The sequence below is a fragment of the Coregonus lavaretus genome, assembly GCF_964263955.1.
Source record: "Coregonus lavaretus genome assembly, chromosome: 34".
Lineage (NCBI taxonomy): Eukaryota > Metazoa > Chordata > Actinopteri > Salmoniformes > Salmonidae > Coregonus > Coregonus lavaretus.
In genome coordinates, this window is record NC_140021.1 from 6664328 (window position 1) to 6678488 (window position 14161).

Genomic DNA, 14161 nt, shown 5'->3' on the forward strand with positions numbered 1-14161 from the left:
GGTGGTGTTCGGCGTAATTAAAAGGAGGAGAGGTGAACGTGGTAAAGCCCAGAGGGGGAATTTACAGGATGCTAGCCTAAAGTTAGCCGTTAGCGCCCAGCCTGCCGCTCTAAATGGATTCAGCCCGCGCCGCAATAGAGCCGTCCTATCTGATGCTCGTTACATGAGAGGTGGCTGCACTTACACGCCGCTGCCCTATAAAGGTATCACGCACACACGCATGTACACACCTAGCCCTGTTTGTGTGCTAATGGCCGGCATACACACACACTGTTTTTATCTCGCCACAGTTTACATTCGCGTCACCCTGAGATACGTTAATGGCACTCTCCTGCTTCTCATTCGATTAGCATACATAACCCCTAAAGTGCAGGTGTCTCATGAACGGCGTGGTAAGTAGTGTTGCCAAACCTCGTAAGCAGTCCATTGGAGTGTGTAATGTGATTATAGCATAGCATCTAAGTACTGTTTTGTGTTCAGGAAGTCCCTAAAGGTTCTCAATAAAACCTTCCCCTGTTATATGATCTGACTAGGGTAACAACTGGAGTTAGACGGTTAGATGGAAAACAGACGATTCCAGTTGTTTGCCTGTAAATGCCATTGTTTTTCCACAGTCTTAATGAAATGGGTGAATGGCTACTGTTTACAGTTTGATGGTATCAGCAGCCAGTTATTACACCCAACCGACGACACCCAGTGTATCTCTGCCATTGTATCGGGGGTCGTTCAGTTGGGTCGTTGTGGAGCACGCATTTGTGTCGCGGGTCCGAGACTAGTGAAAGGCCGATGTCATACAGGGGGCTCGTTCTCTTGGGAATAAATGTGCCCCAACACTGGTGACCCTCGGGGTTTAAACGCTGGTAAAAGGTGTCGTGGGAGATTGTGCGATTTCTAAGAGCACCCGGTCTTAATTCAGCTCTGCCTCCAGAGTCAATTCAGACTAGATTCATTTGGTTTGGGAGCAAACCTTACTCTTCTCTTTGTGTCGCTGACCTGATCAGGGGTGTTACTGGATCAGCCTTTTGTCTGATGCCGCCATTGTAAGCGGCGGTCAAAGTGCAGATCCAAGTACAAGGAAGAAATTACTGATCACGCCACGAATATAAAGACTTTGATTTGGCGACTACATTTCTATTAACATTGTGTGTTAGGCTAACGTAGGGGGAGAGCTGGCCATTCAATTAGGTGTTTTCATTTCTCTCTCTTTCTCACTCTCTCTCTCATTTTTTTGGGTTGTCGTGTTTTTCCCCGGTATCTCTGAAAACGGTTTATTGTTTTTTGTTGATTTTCAGCTAGGCAATTACTGTAGCGACACTGTAAATTACAAGTTCTCTTTCTCTCCAATCTTCCAGGCTTTGTGTTCCTTCTCAGTAACCTTGGTTTTCCAGTTGGTTGAATGGAATTAATAGAAAAACATGTCTTATAGCTGAATTATATCTCATATACTATTCATGTTACACTGTAGCAAGTGTCCAATCACATCTATTTTGAGGAATTATAGTTTTTTTCTATTTTCTTGTGGTAGTACATTTCCAGTTATTAATTTTGTATTGTGAGAAGAGACATTTAATTTTCCATCAATGACATGACATGACATACTGTAAATAAAAGGGTTGCTTAACATGTAGCTATCTGTAACAAGGAAACATATTCTACATATCTGTCTAGATAGATATGAACACATCCATCAAAACAGACTTGATGGAACCAACCATGTTTTATGGAACCAACCATGCTTTATGGAATGGGTGTAAGCAGCTTGAAATATTAAAGAGTAACGTGCCATGATTCTACATGAAGGAAAGGCAAAGAGTTCCATCTTCAGAGTCCCTGGTCGAACATCATTAGGTTTAATGGTATGTTTTGTTTTTCAGTGACTTGTGGTACAATAGAATGTACACAAATATTGCTGATAATAACGTGCTAGAGCAGCCTGTTATTTAGACTGTTGGATTGAGCCCTAGGGTGTCAACAGCTAACCCCCACGCCAGCCTGGCTGTTTATACAATGAACTCCACTATCTGGCTCTTATGTCTATGTATGATTTGTTTTGAATGTAGCCTAGATTTCTTGTCATGGTTCGACAGCTTCTCCACATGGTTGAATTAATTAGCCTTCACCGAGGTACACTAGCTAGCCAGTGAGGAAGATGGCTAGCCTCGTCTCAGTCTCCGTCTCTCTCTATGTGTGTACAGCTGTTGTGGAGGCTTCCTCCCAGCATCACCTGCAACACTGTCATTAAACTGTTTGAGTGGAATGGCTTAGTATTTCCCCTCTCCCTCCCCTTACGCACCAACTGATCACAGAAACCATCAGGCAGACTTGCTGTTTTTTATTCATCTATAAAGACCAATTAAAATCGCAAATGGAGCTGTCTCAGTCAAAGCCTTTATAGGTCAAAGTTATGGGTATGGGCTGTGTGTTTTTGGCTTTTATTTTCTGGTATCGGAGAGAATGTGGAGGATTCACTGTGGTCAGGAATGCTCCAGTTCCTTTAGAAAATGTGCGTTCTTGCAGTGCATAAGGAATGAGGTTTTGATTTTGATAGCCACACAAATCAGGATGTGTGTTGATGTTTTTGTTGCCCAGTAGAACATGTGTAATATTGAGAAATAAGGACCCCAACTGTAAGCTCGGTGTGAAACCCAGGGTGCTGTTAATGTTCATTTTCAGCAGAGTTGAGGTCATGTGCTCTTCTTTCTTCTCTCCATCCCTCCATCCTTACATCAAACTGTGACAGATGAGATCTTTTTCAGTGAACCCGCTCTTCTTTGAGGTGATGCCACTCTCTCCCTCTCTCTTTCACTCTCTCTCTATCTCTCTCCCTTTCTCTCTGCGCTGGCTGACAGCTCGTCAGTAGCCCCAAGGCTCTCATTCCGATGCGCTTCCTACATGATCAGCCATACATACAAATACATGTGTTTATCCCTGGAGAATCTAGAACAGCTCCGCTCTGTTTTACCACAGGGTTTCATTAGCTATGTCAAATGTAGACGACCGTCCGCAATGATTAAAACCGTTACATGTTGATAGTCATAGTCATATGTAAAACATATTTATGCTTGTTTGGCAATGTGCATCTATGAAAGATTAATTCCTCAACTGAATAAAGAGGAAATGAACTGCGTTATTGTTTAATGTTAAAGACATGGCAGCTTATTGTAATGGAGTGATGTATTGTAATATGGTGAATTATACGGACTTGTTAAGCCATTTTATGAGTATAAAAAGCTTGTTGAACAATTATATCATTCTATGAGTATAAAACGCTTGTTGAACAATTATATCATTCTATTTATTCTTTATGTGGCACTTGTAAGCCTTTTTTTTCTCAAGAGAAGAACATGTTTTTCAAATGTCATTAAATCCGCTTGATATCCACGTTGTTGCAACATACCTGCTGCACTCCTCTCTCTACCCGTTGCTAGGTTATAGCGACAGAAAGGAGAATACAGCTTTGTGAAAGGGGTGATATTGTAACGAGAGACTATACAGTGCCTTCAGAGTATTCACACCCTTTGACTTTTTCCACATTTTGTTACAGCCTGAATTTAAAATGGATTACATTGAGATTTTGTGTCACTGGCATACACACAATTCCTCATAATGTCAAAGTGGAATTATGTTTTTCGAAATGTTTACAAATTATTTAAAGATGAAAAGCTGAAATGTCCTTAGTCAATAACTATTCAACCCCTCTGTTATGGCAAGCCGAAATAAGTTCAGGAGTAAAAATTTGCTTAACAAGTCATATAATAATTTGCATGGACTCACTCGGTGTGCAATAATTGTGTTTAACATGATTTTTTAAATGACTACCTCATCTCTGTACCCCACACATACAGTTATCTGTAAGGTCCCTCAGTCAAGCATTGAATTTCAAACACAGATTCAACCACAAAGACCAGTGAGGTTTCCAATGGGGCAAATACAACACATTACTGAGTACCACTCTCCATATTTTCAAGCATAGTGGTGGCTGCATCATGTTATGGGTATGCTTGTGATCGTTAAGGACTGGGGAGTTTTTCAGGATAAAAAATAAATGGAATGGAGCTATGCACAGGCAAAATCCTATCGGAAAACCTGGTTCAGTCTGTTTTCCACCAGACACTGGGAGATGAAATCACCTTTCAGCAGGACAATAACCTAAAAAACAAGTCCAAATCTACACTGGAGTTGCTTACCAAGAAGATGGTGAATGTTCCTGAGTGGCAGAGTTACAGTTTTGACTTAATCTGCTTGAAAGTCTATGGCAAGACCTGAAAATTGTTGTTTAGCAATGATCAACAACCAATTTGACAGACATGAATAATAAAAATGATATTGGGCAAATGTTGCACAATCCTGGTGTGGAAAGCTCTTAGAGACTTACCCAGAAAGATTCACAGCTGTAATTGCGGCCAAAGGTAATTCTAACATATATTGACAAATGGGGTTGAATCTAATGAAGATATATTAGTGTTCATTTTCCTCTTATTTTTTTTATTTCTTTTTACACATTTTTCTTAAACTTTAAGTATTTTCTGTAGGTTGTTGACAAAAAATGACAAATCAATTTTAATCCCACTTTGTAACACAACAAAATGTGAAAAAAAGTTAAGGGGTGTGAATACTTTCTGAAGGCACTGTAGCTATCTCTAATCAAAGGCTACTAATTTATATGAAAGGATATATTTCCAAGTACCACCGCTTTTCTTCACTCCCAGTCGCTGTCATTCTTTAATGATATTATGAATCCCTGATAAGAGCCTTCAGTGGACGTTAACCTCACAGGTCATACACAGCTCCGTCTGTGGTTTTATGGCACTCTGATAATGGAGAGACATTACAGACCATCTCCAGCAGGCCTCTGTCCCTGTGTCCATCCACAGCCATTGCCGCGGGCCCCACCGCTGAAGTTCCAGAGCCCCCACTGCCAAACATTAAGATTTATCTCAGCAAAACGTCAACTAGAGTGGGTTTTATTCAGTGGTCTCTCTGCCTGCTGCCTTGGACAGAATGCCTTGCTCCAGGGGAGGGTTCCTTTCTCCTCTGCCTCCCTATCCTGTGGCCTAGTGGCCGTCAGGGGCCATCAGTGACACCACCCAATCAGAGGGGCCAACACGGCAGGAGCTTTTACGCTTTTTATTTATCTGTTTGTGGGCAAGTGTTCTCTTTAACACTAGAACCACCATAGGCCAACGGCCACTAACGTTTGATTTACTAAAAAAATTGACCCCCCCCAAATTGTCCTGCTCCTTCCCTGACATTTCCTAAATGTTTGTATTTTACATTGCTCACTTGTCAGAATCACAAACAGAAAATAGCCTTTTTACTTTTTTTTTTTACACCTATTCCCAACTTAACCGGCCACGACAATGCACTGTAAGACGTTGGTACCCAGCCAGGCACTAATGCGTCTCTCTCTCCTCACTGAATGAATTACAAATGGATGAATGGGCGATAACTGTGCTTGTTACTTCACTATTTAATTTTAAATGAGGCCTAACTGAATGATGAAGGTGAAAGGTTAATTTAATTTAGAATGACAGTAGTGTAATGATGAGTGTGTTATGCCTATTTATCAGCTTTGGCGCTCATGTTTATAGCAAATAATTTGACCGCAAGTTGATTATAATTTTATTTTACGTTCTACTTTCTAAAAATAAGCTGTTTTATTTACTATAACTCTATAATTAATCAAATCTATTGTAATGGTAACAAAAAAACATGCTACATGTTGCAGTAGGCCTTTAGAATAATGCAAAACATATCCTTGACTCTATCCAGGTTGATGAGCGAAGGGAAGCAAACGATGCCAGCCCCACTGAACGAATGGGCGATAACTGTGCACGTTACTTCACAATCTAATTTAAATGAGGCCTAACTGAATGATAAGGAGGGTGAAGAGGTTGATTTTAGTTTAGAACAACAATAGTGTAATGATGAGTTTGTTATGCCTATCATCATTGGGGCTCATGTTAATAATTTGACCGCGCGCCTTGCGGGTTGATACCAGTCTCTTGTGTTTTACTTTGTAAAAAGAAGCTGTTGCGGGACTGTTTTATTTACTATAATGCTAGTACTAATCACATTTATTGTAAGGGAAACAGTACAGTTGCAGTACACCTTTAGAATAATGCAAAACATATCCTTGACTCTATCAAAGTTGATGAGCAAGGGTGAACAAACGATGTCAGTCAGCCTGCACAGCCGGCCCTTCCAAACTACACCTAAACTATAACAAAACTAATTACACTTTTTATGAGTTAGACCAGATTAAATGGACTATTGTCTAATTGACAGTATTATTAGTTGTCAAGTTGTACATGAAGAGATGGATGCAGCTTGTAATAGACAGATGCAGGGAAAGGAGCATCACTTTATCAAATCCTCCTTCAGAGTCACATGCAGGTAAAACTTTTTGAGTTCTACATAGTATCAGAAAGAGCATATTCTGCAGTTTCTATGGCCCTTTTGTCAAATAACTCTCAAAATTCAAGAGGTGCAGCTCTATTACCAAATTTAACATTTTCCAAGAATATATGCACTGTCCATGCGTTCAGCACATGACCACTAGAGGCAGCATTGCTCTGGCTACTAAGCAGACTGGTAACATGCTGTAATAAACATCACATTCATTTTCTTATTTCAACAATGTTTCTTTAGACCTGCCAAAACAAAATTATAATGGACTTCTTTGTGATGGACTTGAACTAGTGGTTTGTCGTTTTTACTGATAGCCTAGACCAGGGATATTCAACTCTGACCCTACGAGGTCCGGAGCCTGCTGGTTTTCTGTTCTACCTGATAATTAATTGCACACACCTGGTGTCCCAGGTCTAAATCAGTCCCTGATTAGAGGGGAACAATGAAAAAACGCAGTGGAACTGGCTTCGAGGTCCAGAGTTGAGTTTGAGGGGCCTAGAGTAACATAAACTAATGAAAATGCTGTTATGTTCTTTGAAATAGTTTTTGGCTGGAAGTGTCCAAAATTGGCTTTAGGCCTACGCTTTTCACTAGGACTTTGTAGAATTATACAAAACATATCCTTGACTCTATCTAAACAAATAACTATTGTTGTTATATTTCTTAATGCATTTCATGCTTTACAGTAGTTTATGCACTATTTATCAAGCCTTGGTGCGGATGTTTGCACACGTTGCGGGTTGATATGTATCTAATGCATAATCTAAATGAGACGCCCGGAAACGTTCTCAACATTCTCTAGCAGCTGAAAGGTTCTAGTGTTAAAAGCCTACATTCTCTAGCGGCTGAAAGGTTCTAGTGTTAAAAGCCTACATTCTCTAGCGGCTGAAAGGTTCTAGTGTTAAAAGCCTACATTCTCTAGCGGCTGAAAGGTTCTAGTGTTAAAAGCCTACATTCTCTAGCGGCTGAAAGGTTCTAGTGTTAAAAGCCTACATTCTCTAGCGGCTGAAAGGTTCTAGTGTTAAAAGCCTACATTCTCTAGCGGCTGAAAGGTTCTAGTGTTAAAAGCCTACATTCTCTAGCGGCTGAAAGGTTCTAGTGTTAAAAGCCTATAGTCTTTTTTTTTCTATTTGTTTTCTCTCGTCATCTGATTCAATTCAGGTTTTTCAGGTTAAACTTTAAACGGCTCCAAAAGGCTACGCTTATGCAAAGAACTGGAATAGAAAGGGATGAAATGAAAAATATCTAGCATAGCGTTGGAGAGAAACGCAGCAATTGGAGGAGTACGTGGGGAGTGTTGTGACCAGGCGGTGGCATTAGGTATGCATGTGGGTCATGGATGGGAACGAGCACTCGTGTAGCGATGGGGGGCAAGGGATGGTGGGATGGGGGAGAGGGGGGGTAAACAACCATAGCTCATACTGTATCTCTTCACTCAGCACCTGCATCTCTCTCCCCATTCCCCTGCATCTCTCTCCCCATTCCCCTGCATCTCTCTCCCCTTTCCCCTGCATCTCTCTCCCCCCTTTCTCCTGCATCTCTCTCCCCGTTCACCCGCTTTTCATTTGTCCGTCTCTCTGGATTCATTCTGTTGATTCAGGTAGTATATTTTTTTAAGTGTGCGTTTTAAAACGGGAGGCTATAATCCCCTTCATTTTTTTTCTAACTATTACGCCAATGCGAAAACGTCTGTAGCCTACATATAGACAGTGCAAATCTTGTACACTAGACAACATTAGCATTTAGCGAGCAAGGCCTCTTCGCGATGCCACCTCTGCCTATGCAACTTCTGCATTGTACCACTGCAGGGTCTCTACCCACCTGTGTGTGTGTGCCAGCCTACTTTGCCAACCAACACGTCCATCAAAGGGAATCTCTCATGTGAAGCCGTGCGTTTCCCTCCCTCTCTGCCAGTGTCACTCATCACCCGGCCCCTTCAGCAGCGCAGCACGCTGCCGCTTCCTCTGTCGGGATTGATGACAGCCACACTGTCACAAAGTGGAGACAATCTGTCATTTGTCATCCCCCTCAGCGGCGGTGCCTCGCTGAGCCAAGATGGCTAGCATTCCTTCATTCTCTTGTTTTTAGTCCAAATCTTGACACCAGATCATTTTTTAGGGTTGGGCTGAAAGGTTCAGCCTGCGAGCGCTTAGCAGAACAAAATAAACTATTGTGGAACATCGTTAGTGGAACTTTTTTGTACTTTGAAGTGAGACCGTTCACTGGAAGCTCTTGGAGTACTTGTAAGTTTGGACAAAATCTTACTGCCCCCTCCCCTCCTATGTTCACCTGAACCTCTCAAAGTATTTCTTAACCTCCAACACTGTGCTCCTCTGGCGGAAGCAGGGGACCCATCGATCCAACACCTTGGGCAACACATCAGTCCCTCTCCCTGATTGGAGAGACTGTGAGGAGCACTTTCACATTTATTTTCAATTTCCGTTGCGCTCGCTCTCCACCGCCGCTCCCCGAGACAGATCGAGTCCTGACATTTGCAGGGAAATGGGCTGCGCCACCGCGCTTTGTCAAATCCCACAGCTGTTTGGGGAAGGGTTTCAATCGCCCGCTCTCCCAGGTGGGTACATGAAACACAGATCCTTTTAGAAAGGCGCCAAGCATCTCAAATGAAAAAGGAGATGGAAGCGTCTTTCCCCTATTTGCCAAAGTCCCCAAGCAAGAATTGGATTTGAACATAGGGACAGGGTTAGTGAAACTAAATGCCATTTTGCATTGCCTTGAGAAACTCAAGTTTTAAACTCCTTTATCTCAAGATGAGGAATGTACTTCGTTATTCCTGTCCAATCTGTCACTGCTGCTGCTGTTGGCACGGTAACACTATAGTCCCCTGACTCCATGCAGATGGGGAAACCTTGGGCTGTGAGTGTTTGTCACCTCCCAAGCATTCATGTTGTCTGGATTGCTCTATTCCACGTCATTAACTTTGCCACCCTCTGATTAGCGCTCTTTATTAAAAACTAAGAAAGAGAATGAGAAGAAATAAACAAGTAAATGAAGTCAACAAAAACACGCAAATTGCAGCAACTCGTGTTTTTTTCTCATTCTGCCTAATTAAACAAGCGTCGACTCCGCCACGGCCCTAATGTCAACCATTAAACACTAAGCTTCAATTACAGAGTAGGAGCAGTACTTAATATATCCCCAGGTAGCCATTGTTCACATTGCACCCTGCACTCCAAGACGGAAGCCATGCTAGAAACCCACCTTCCCTCTCCTCCAACCCCCATACTAAATCACCTATTACCCAGCGAGATGACAACGTGCATTAAATGTTGCTTTTCACGGCAAACCAATTTGGAGGAACAGTTAAAACTATTAGCTTCCTGTCGAGGGCCTCAAATAAATGTTTGGTGGCAGCGAGGAGTCAGGCACTTCCATACGGAGCGAGCCGGCTGCGAAATTGAATCCAAGCAGATTGATTTGGCGACGGTGGCGGGAGAGCTTCATTAACTCATAGCTGTCCATTAGCCACTAGTAATTCTCTCCGGCTTTTTAGGGATTGCATGCCGTCTAAGGGCTGAGCGGCTGTGTTTACCACAGTAAAGACAAAGGGAAAGACAATTATACCACCCCACGCTCCCCCCCACCTGCACCACCCCCCCAGGCAGGTAGAACACCACTAAGTGGAGGTTGAACACTCAAGCTGTTAACCGCCTTGAGAAAATCACATTCCGCCTCACCGAATTCTAAGAATCCTCTCTGCCACGACAAATAAGATGGGCCCATATAATAATCCTTCCCTTCACAAATGTTCCAATGTTTTCTCTCCTTTGTGTCGTTTTTTTTTCTTTGTCTGAGGCTGTTTTTTATCTCGCATCTAACCGGTGATCCATGAAGCGTTTGTGTGCTTGGGGTTTTGCCTCCAATTTAAAAGAAACTGTGTATGACTTGTCTCCCGCTCTGCAACATGAATGCACTAAATTGGCTCAATAGAGTCTGCGATAACCATCTCCCTCTGTAATTTCAAAAGGCTCTTCCCAGACACTTTAATTTGTTCCTTAAGTGCAGAGACGGAGAGAGGAGAGCGCGACCACTCGGTGACAAATCTCTGCCTCCCAGGCTCGCCTCGCAATTGAGACAAATGCAGATTTAGATGACGACAAGAGACAGTAAATTCCAAAGCTGGTTTTTGCAAAGTGCCACAGTGTCTCATATTTAGGCTCCCGCGGTTAAAGCGAGGGATATTGCACTCTTCTTCAGAGTGTTATTACTGTCAGGAATCCCTTTGTAGTAAATCAGATTATATTAAATGCAGATATAAATTTGCATTCACTTAAAATACCTTCTCGTTTAAGACACCAAACAGGCCCAATATTGTCTTGTCCGCTGAGTCTGTTTGCATCCAATTGGATTTTGTGGAAGTTATCTATGTCTGCTTAATTTTATAATAAATCTCTTGAATTATTACAATGAATTGGATGCTGAGACTTCTCGCTACTGTAGCAGAGTTAATAAATCTGATCTCTGCTGAATTGGCTCTCAAAGAGAAAGCACGATCACTAGGGCCTGTGGAGTTTACAGCCTTATTTACACTGAACAAAAATGTAAACGCACTGAGTTACAGTTCATATAAGGAAATCAGTCAATGTGAAATAAATTCATTAGGCCCTAATCTATGTATTTCACATGACTGGGAATACAGATATGCACAGATACCTTAAAAAAAGTAGGGGGTGTGGATCAGAAAACCAGTCAGTATCTGGTGTGACCACCATTTGCCTCATGCAGCGTGACACATCTCCTTCGCGTAGAGTTGATCAGGCTGTTGATTGTGGACTGTGGAATGTTTTCCCACTCCTCTTCAATGGCTGTGCGAAGATGCTGGGTATTGGCGGGAACTGGAATACGCTGTCGTACACGTCGATCCAGAGCATCCCAAACATGCTCAATGGGTGACATGTCTGGTGAGTATGCAGGCCATGGAAGAACTGAGGCATTTTCAGCTTCCAGGAATTGTGTACAGATCCTTGCAACGTGGGGCTGTGCATTATCATGCTGAAACATGGTGATGGTGGCAGATGAATGGCACGACAATGGGCCTCAGAATCTCTTCACGGTATCTCTGCATTCAAATTGCCATCGATAAAATGCAATTGTGTTCATTGTCCGTAGCTTATGCTTGCCCATACCATAACCCCACCGCCACCATGGGACACTCTGTTCACAACGTTGACATCAACAAACCGCCCGCTCACACAACGCCATACCATCTGCCCGGTAGAGTTGAAACCGAGATTCATCCGTGAAGGGCACAGTTCTCCAGTGTGCCAGTGGCCATCGAAGGTGAGCATTTGCCCACTGAAGGTGAATACCCTGGTGAGGATGAGAACAACAGAAGAGACAGTTTCTGACAGTTTGTGCAGAAATTCTTCAGTTGTACAAACCTGTCTGGGTAAATGATCCAAGACGATTCCGCGGGTGAAGAAGCCAGATGTGGAGGTCCTGGGTTGGCGTGGTTACACGTGGTCTGCGGATGTGAAGCCGGTTGGACGTATGACAAATTCTCTACAGTCAGCATGCCAATTGCACGCTCCCTCAAAACTTGAGACATCTGTGGCATTGTGTTGTGACAAAACTGCACAATTTAGAGTGGCCTTTTATTGTCCCCAGCACATGGTGCACTTGTGTAATGATCATGCTGTTTAATCAGCTTCTTGATATGCCACACCTGTCAGGAGGATGGATTATCTTGGCAAAGGAGAAATGCTCAATATCAGGGATATAAACAAATTTGTACACAACATTTGAGAAATAAGCTTTTTTGTGCATATGGACAATTTCTGAGATCCTTTATTTCAGCTCCTGAAACATGGGACCAACTATTTTTTACATGTTTTTGTTTAGTATAGAATACCTGTCTCTTGAGATTGTGCTTGTCACTCATTTTACTCTCACAGAGTGTCTGTAGCACTCTTGCTCTGAGACGTTGAGTTGAAGGCCCCCACCATGTCCAGTGTAGACTGTCTTCACCTGTAGAGAAGGCCTCTCCAGATGACCGCCCTAGCCCAGTCTGCTGTACTGCATGTCAGAAGTGCACATCAGGCTGATGAAATCCAACTGGAGAAATGCTGTGGAGTTCAGCCTGGAGCAGGGAGAGAGCTAGGTGCTATAGTGAAGGGTGCGTTGTGTCCAAGGTGGATACAGGACATGTGGGGGCAAGAGCGAAAATTCTAGAACTTTAGATACTAAAGGATTAGAGTACATCTGCCAATTCAGAATGGAGCTGCCAATTCAGACGAGCAGTCAGATGGCATACTAATGCCTATGGCTGCATTCAAATGGACATTGGTCACTGGAAATAGAGGTTGGAGAATATGGACACTTTGGATGGGATTCGGAGGCATATACTACCCACCTGCAAATGAGAAATTCTCAGGTACAGGTTGCCCGGGCAGCGTCCCATTTAGATTTTTGCTATTTGCTACTGATGGTTGTTATGGGGGCTAGGGCGTTTTCACTCAGGAGTTGTTCGTGAGGACTAGTCAGGAATGGATTGGCATCGCTACAGTGTTTTGGTGGAAAGTTGGCTCTCGCCAGAGAACGCAGGGGCCTATGCCAGCTTCACAGACCCCGGTATCACAGCGCCATCTTAGGGCTGTCAAAATGTCTGGCACCCCCACTGACTGCCTTGGCATGGCAAATGTGGCATACACTGCACCTTCGCAGCCCCCCATAAAAGCACAGTGATCACGACACAGAGGGGGACTGATGGGCGCTTGTGGCTAGCCCCTAATGAAGGCTTCACCAAGGTCTCTCTGTTACTGCCAGCTGGGCGCTCGCAAAGGCACCGTTCACACACACGCTCTTTGTCGACCCATACAGCTGGAGCGCTGAGGAAAAGCAACATTAGCGAGAGAGTGAGCGCTCTGAAACACTACGATTTTGCCTGATTAAGCTTTTAGGGGAAAAAGAGCTAAGTGGAAAATGGCTCCCATTTGTAAACCCAATGTTTTTACTTTAAAAGTATGTCTTAAGTGCTATGAACTCAATGCAAGCTTTCAGCTCAAAGGAAAGGGCGAGGCCGTTGGAAAAGCAGACGTTCTTATTGGTTATCTGCCCCTCATCAGCGAGTTCGCGATTCTCTCCAATGAGAGTCATCAGCCCATAGAGTATAGAATACTAGAGTGGCTTATGCCATTTTATATTTCTATGGATCTGCCCCGCTCTCTATCACACGTGTTGCAGCATTCTGAAACCGCACCACAGCACTGTTTTCTAGGATGACAACCCCTTTGCGTAAGCCTCCCTTGGCCCCTGTGTCACCCCTGCCGAAAAAACACAACAGCCGCCCTTTTCTAACAAACCATAGCTGAACTGGACTGGGCAGACTTTAAGTATCCAATCTGCATAGTCCTTCTCTCTCTGTGTGTGTGCATGTGCGAGGCTGTTGCCCTAACCGCTGACATGGGGCCCCAGGAGAGTACATTAGCAGGTATTTAAGGGCGTCCTTGTTTCCTAGAATCTCCCTCAGTTGGCCAACCTAAGGCCCTAAGAGTCAGGATCTGGACCTGTGTTTACTCTTTGTGTCCACGTTGTGGACAAGATGGGACATGGCAGCAAAATATACGGTGTAGCCTCTGGGTTGAATCAGAAAAAGGTAGCTACCTTGTCGCACTGTTTGTATGCAGACTAGATTTAATCTCTGCTGTCCATCTCGATTTCATGAGGAGACGTGAATTGCTAGCCACAGCAAGGCCTGATGTGATGTAAGAGAACAACCACAGCAGACCTG

At 43.4% G+C, this 14161-nt stretch overlaps 1 protein-coding gene across 1 annotated transcript in view; it reads left to right on the forward strand.

Moving 5' to 3' along the window:
• The window catches only part of LOC311109258 (receptor-type tyrosine-protein phosphatase mu), a gene marked incomplete at its 5' end in the record, with an annotated part of 292145 nt that overhangs the window by 215139 nt on the left and 62845 nt on the right, over positions 1-14161 (forward strand). The window lies entirely within an intron of this gene.